This window comes from Corapipo altera, unplaced genomic scaffold (assembly GCF_003945725.1).
Source record: "Corapipo altera isolate COAL_440 unplaced genomic scaffold, ASM394572v1 52b, whole genome shotgun sequence".
In the NCBI taxonomy this organism is placed as follows: Eukaryota; Metazoa; Chordata; class Aves; order Passeriformes; family Pipridae; genus Corapipo; species Corapipo altera.
This window is the reverse complement of record NW_020884922.1, coordinates 3,027,897-3,033,969: the sequence shown is the minus strand read 5'-3', so window position 1 is coordinate 3,033,969 and position 6,073 is coordinate 3,027,897. Positions and strand designations below refer to the sequence as shown.

General features: G+C 38.0%; 1 protein-coding gene across 14 annotated transcripts in view; it reads left to right on the top strand.

The window, feature by feature from the left end:
* UBR5 (ubiquitin protein ligase E3 component n-recognin 5) overlaps positions 1 to 6,073 on the top strand; it is an 86,188-nt gene that overhangs the window by 4,831 nt on the left and 75,284 nt on the right. The window lies entirely within an intron of this gene.

Below are 6,073 nucleotides of genomic sequence, written 5' to 3'. Positions count from 1 at the left end.
GAGTGAGGGATAGGGTATGACTGTCATGGCATTATTATTATTGTCATCAGACTCTAAGCTGAAAAAACATTTTTACAAAATAAACTGTTCTGGCTGCATCAAAAGGTTTGCACACCACTGTGGTTATACAGAGTGTTACAGGATTCATAAATGCAGCAGCAGCGCATTAAGATTTGATTTTACTTCACTATTGTTATTTATGAACAATAATTTAGGAAATTAAGCATCAGAATTTACACATAAGCATCATTTCATGTCTGGTTGAATATGAAAAGTTACTTATACACAGGCCAATATTCTAGGCATTTTTGGACTTTGCTCTGCCAGGGTCCTCTTCTGGTTACAGTTGTTTGTCATGCCCCACATGCTGCTTTTTAGAGAGTCTATATGTAATAGTCTGTGAAGGTTCTTGCTGAAACTTTCCTGAGATGTTGTAAGTCACAGAAATTGCTCCCTTCTGAAGGCAGAGGTTTATTTTCCCCACCTCTTCTTACCTTGCACTAATTGTAAGTGTCTGATCCCGCAGGAAAGTGACTTAATTTGCTGAAATGATATAAAGATAGCCCTGGTTTATCTCTGGTTGGGTGAGCATCACAATAGATGGATAAGAAAGGGGGGATTTTAAGGTGCTGCAAGAGGGAGAGTTGGGAACGAAGAACAGGGAAGAGGAAGCAGGGTTGAGTTCCTTCCATTTTGAAAGCAGCAAGTTTATTTTGGCTACTGTAACGTGAAACTGTACTGTGAATGTGATCTGGGCTGAGAGTAGTTGTGATCTGTCACAAGGAATTTAGTAAAATAGTAATTGGGGCACAAATGTTGCTTCTTTTTGTGTTCTCAAATCATATGTGAGGTTTGAGCATATCTGTTGTTAGACCAATGATAAAGTAAGATTAATGGACTAAGATATCAATAGCCATGTTATAGGGTTGGCACTGAAAGTCAGAGCTGTCAGAAAATAACTTTTTAAATTCTAACAACAGTAAGGTATCAGTCAAAAACATTTATGTGCTATATATTTGTAAAAGCTAAAAACTATAAACAATAACATACAATTGAGGTAGTTTTTTTGTAGAGTATTATTTATTAAATTTTCTAATTGCCATATAGAATGTTTGTAAAAAACATCCTTCTTGAACTATCTAAAGTACATAACTATTGAGTATACAATTATATCTACATGAAAAATGACCTGACAGTTGAAGAAAAACAACCAAGGATGTACCTAAGCTTGGCAAACTCTGCAGTGTGTTTACCTGTGTTTTCACAGTTATGGCACAGTTAATCACTGGTGACTTAAATTGATGGTAGTAGGTATCTGAAAGTTACATAAAGAAGAGAAGGGGGTTCAAGGTATTTTATTGTAGTGATTACACTAGCAGCAATCTAGGTAGCTAAATTTGTAAGATGCTTCTTGTAAAAGCTGCTGTTTTTTCTCTGCGTCAACTCAACAACCACTTACACAGGAAAAAAACATAAACAAAAACTACTTGTGCTTTTACATTTTTTTTTAAGCTTGGATTCACTGAAGTCCACTAAGGATTTGTCTCTTAAAAACAACTTCACATAGAGGACTGCAGTGGTTGGTGTCTGTATACGCCCCAGAGAGAACATGAAGACAAGGCCTGGTTGTAGTGACAAGAGGACTGTAAATCAAGAGGAATCATTTGGAGAAAAAAATACTGAAATAAATGTGCAAATGTAATTTTCAGGGTGCACGTGTATTTTTTCCGAAACTGTAAGCCTGACAGTTTAAATGAGGATGAACACAGCATTAGTTACTCCACTACAGGAATAATTATCCGGACTTCAGATCTTATTTTCTCTTTCTGGCATAGAATTATTTTGACAATAAACTCTGTACTCTATTTCTTAAAGTCTTTCTGTCCTTAAAAAAAGCAGTCAACCAACCTTGCTTCCTTTTCTCTTACCCTTCCCCTCCAAGGAAAATTAGCATTTTGTTTCAATTTAAAGAGTTTTTTGTTTTATTTGGGAGAGAACATGTACTCAGTGATACAAAGGTATGAAGTTTGACAATTCTAAATGGTTGAAAGACTTTGTAAAACTGAGTAGAAGGTGTAAGGTGGGAGCACTGCTCATCTGCTGATTTGGTTCCGCTTGAGGAGCAACGTGACTGTAGAATTTGCAGTCTTTGAAAATTTTGTCTTCATCTCACGAGTCTCACTGCTACAGCCAGCATGAACTGTGTTGGAACTTCTCACTGTCACTGTTGTTTTATTGCCAGCCATGAGATCTGCCGGTTTAGTTTGTGACAGCAGTAGTGTAACTCAACAGATGAAGGTACCAAGGCTGCTGGAGACTTCAGGAATCTTAGGAAATTTGTCTTCAGCAAAACAAAACCCCAAAAAACAACCCAAATTCAGGAGGGTGTGTTTTTTTTGTTTGTCAGAGGGGTCAGTTGGAAGTATCTCTAGTAATTGAGGGTGGTTATACCCATGCAGCTGTAGTTTACCTGTTCACTAGAAGATAGCCCAGAAGGAAACTCTGTGCTCTGTACCAGGTCTTGGTGGTGTTACTTTGTGCAGCTGTGTTTGCCCTCATCTCTAGTTAAGCTGGATGCTAATTTTGTTTTATTTTCTATGCACTGTAGATGTCATAGTTGATTAGTTTAAGACAAGCCTGTGTTAAAACAGCATTTTAAAAATTTGCTTACAATCTTGCATTATACTTCATAATCTATTGTCCATTAGGTTTCCCTAAACTCACCTTTTTCACCTCTGGGGTAGGTTATCTCTATATATGTAGATAGTTCTGATACAGTAAGATATTTTTTGATTGGGATCTCTGGATTATACTAAAAATTGTAATTTCACTATGTAGTTTTCAACGTGGAATCTGACGTTGACTTAGCATAGACAAATGTTTGTGCTGCAGGGTTTTTACCAAAAGCTTAACTGGAAAATGAATACTTGCACATGTGAATGAAGTTGAATGTAGACCTTACTCTGTTGTCATTTGAAGCCATTGGAATCTGTCACTTCCTTCAATAATTGTGGTATAATTTTAATCTCTTGTTCATTTTGCAAAATTAATTTTCTTGAATGTGTCTCTCAGTGTTTATTCTTTCATTTATGGTATGAGATTTTGTTGTACTCTATGCAGCCTGAAAATGATCAGGCCTGCATTTTTTTCTCTTTCTAGTAAATATCAAGAGATGTTATTCTAAAGAGGATTTATGGCTTTTAATCTATTGTATATTTTTTTAATATAAATGAGTTATTGTTGTCTGACCTCTAATGAAGACCTCTTAGGTTGTTGGAACTCTCTTTCCTTTGTCTTTGACCACTATTAATACATTAGTAACAGCAGTTTTTCCTTTCTCATTTTCTGCATTTTTTTTTATTTTTAGTAAGGCATTGTATACACAATTCGCTGACTTTGACAAAATGTATCTGTCTCTAGAGCAGTAATTTAAAGGTACTTAATAAAGTGTTCCAATGATATGGATCATCCCATATTCTTGTCATTGTGGGGCAGATTGGGTAGGCAGAAGGTAATCTGACAATTATTGCCCTGCTCCTCATGGGGAGGCTGGGGAATAACAGGCTGTTTGCTGGAGCGGCTGAAGCTTTGTTTCTTTCTCTTATGGTGCAGAATCTGTATCTGGCAAGATTGTTACCTGAAATATGATGGCTGTAGGCAAAATGTGAAGCAGGAGGTACTAAAGCTGCTGCTTCACAAGGTCTTGTAGAGGAACCAAACACTGGTTACTCTGAGGGGAAGCACCTGGAGTTTCGTGGCTGGGGTACGGACAGATGGGAAAGAGAATCTCTTTTCAGCAGTGCAAAGTGTTGTGATGAGCTGTGCACCTCAGAAACTGGGCTTTCTTTCGAGTTATTTTGCCTGTACTGTGCATCTGACAAAGCAATTTGGCCGCTTGTTTTTCTGGCGTGGTGCTCGCTCTCTACTCCTTATGCCAGGCCTCGTTCCATTCCTGTCTAAATCAAAGATAGAATGTCTTGAGGAGCGTTTTGAAGATGTGTGTTTAGTGGAAGACACTGTGAGGAGGGGAGTCTGTGGTATTTAAAAGGCAGTTTTTAACAAGTTTGGAAAAGTGACAGATGACACTGTGATGTCAGAGTTTTTGTTGAATACTTCAAGGCTTGGAATTGGAGGAGTTGGCAAGTAAAGGACTGGACATGCTAAATGATCTTTCCCTGTTGCTAAAACTAATTCAGCATGAGAATAAGCTCATTGGACCTCATTGCAAAGCAATTAGAATTCAGTTCTTGTTTGTGCTTTGTTTTTAATAAAATCACTTGTACAAAACATACAGTTGCTTTTCTCTAGCCAAGACACAAAGTATTTAATAATGTGAGAGTTCTTACTTTTAAAAATATTTTTATAGCATTTGAATGCTCAAATCAAAGGCCATTTTCCAACTTTGCACCAAGTGGTCATGGCTTCCAAAAGCTTAGAGCAAAGGAAAATGGTGGAGAGATTATGATGTATGTTCTTGCAGTAGCCTCAGCTGGGACCAGAACCTGTCTCCAGGTTTTAAGCTGGTATGCTGGTAGATTCACAGCCTCCCTGGTGGCTCATAATTAACTCCTGAAGGAGCATTAACAATCTTATCATGATGGGACCCAAAAAGGTTTTAAGATTTTCAATGACTGGATTTTTATTTTGATAGCAATTTTTTTTAGTGGAATCACTACAGCAGTGCTCTGACAGTAAAAAATAAGATGTTTTTCCTTCTTTGCCTAAATGTGGTCTTTAAGTTTCTCTCATTCTGGTTAAACAAGTGTACAGCTTCGTAGCTACATTTGGTGGCTAACATATGTATGCTGTTCATGTAGTAATGCTGGCTCATGTTATTATCATGTGTTCAAGTATCCTTGAACCATGGGGTTCTAAATTCCCATTATACACATTTCATTGTCACAAGAGGATGTACTTACTGAAATGATGGATAGTTAAATAGTTTACAACCTCAGTTGTTTTCAGATTCAGAACTCTCGCCCAACTGAGGTGGTTGATGCAGTTGTTTAGCTGTTGTGGTGTTCTGACTGAAGAAATAGCCTTCTGCTAAATGTTAAACAAAACATTTTTTTTGCAGCTGCACGTAATCTGTACAGTTGAATGGAATCTGTGAACACAAAATGATGATTTGATGCATTTTGCACCAGAGAACAGATTTCTGTCTTGTATTTCCTGAATTTGCGACCCATACTTTTGGAAGTCTGCTGCCATAGAAGGGCATCAGGTTGAGAGTGACTCATTCTCCTGTAGTGTGTTTTTCTTTTTTCCACAGAAACACCACTAGTCATTTAGGCAACTTGTAGCTGTACATTACTACCAAATCCTCTCGATAATGTGCTAAAGAACATGTAGGTGTGCTGTAACTGCTCTGTGGTAGTCCTGTCAGTATCATGCCATTTGTGGTTTCTTTCTGTTCATATTCAGACTTTTCATTACAGCTTTCTTTCAAAAAAGGGGCTGTGCTGTTTCATAGCTTGTGGTGTTTGCTTATTTAAAAGACTTTGTATTCCTCTTGAGCTGGGCTATGGCTGTGCCGTGCACTATGGTGTGGGGCTACAGTTTGGGGTTTTTCTCTATTCAGAAGGGGACTTTTTTTACAGTGTCACTTAAATGATAAATCTGAAGAAAGGGTGTAAGTAGATTTTGAGCTAAAGAAACCAGTCAGCCAGCTTAAAAATTCATTGGTAATCAGAGGCATCTAGTGCTGCATTTCACAAGTCCTGCTAGTGGCTGTCCCTCGTCTTGCTGTTCCTACTAGAGAAACAGAGTTCTTCCATATGGGTATTTGAATACCCATGAATGCTTTTAGTGAATGTCTAATGTCTCAGACACTTTCCTCACTCTGTGGCATAACTTTTTTTCTGTGCCACTGATCTTACAGGGATTCTATAGCAAAGCACGAGCTCCTAGCATTTCAATGGCAAACCCCCTCCTTTTGTTGCCATGCCTTCAAGTCAAATGCATGGAAATCACCTTCTGAAAGCAGTAAGTCCTCAATATCAGTCACAGGATGGCTGAGGTTGGAAGGGACCTCTGGGTATGGTCTGGTCCAACTCCTGTTCTCAGGCAGGGC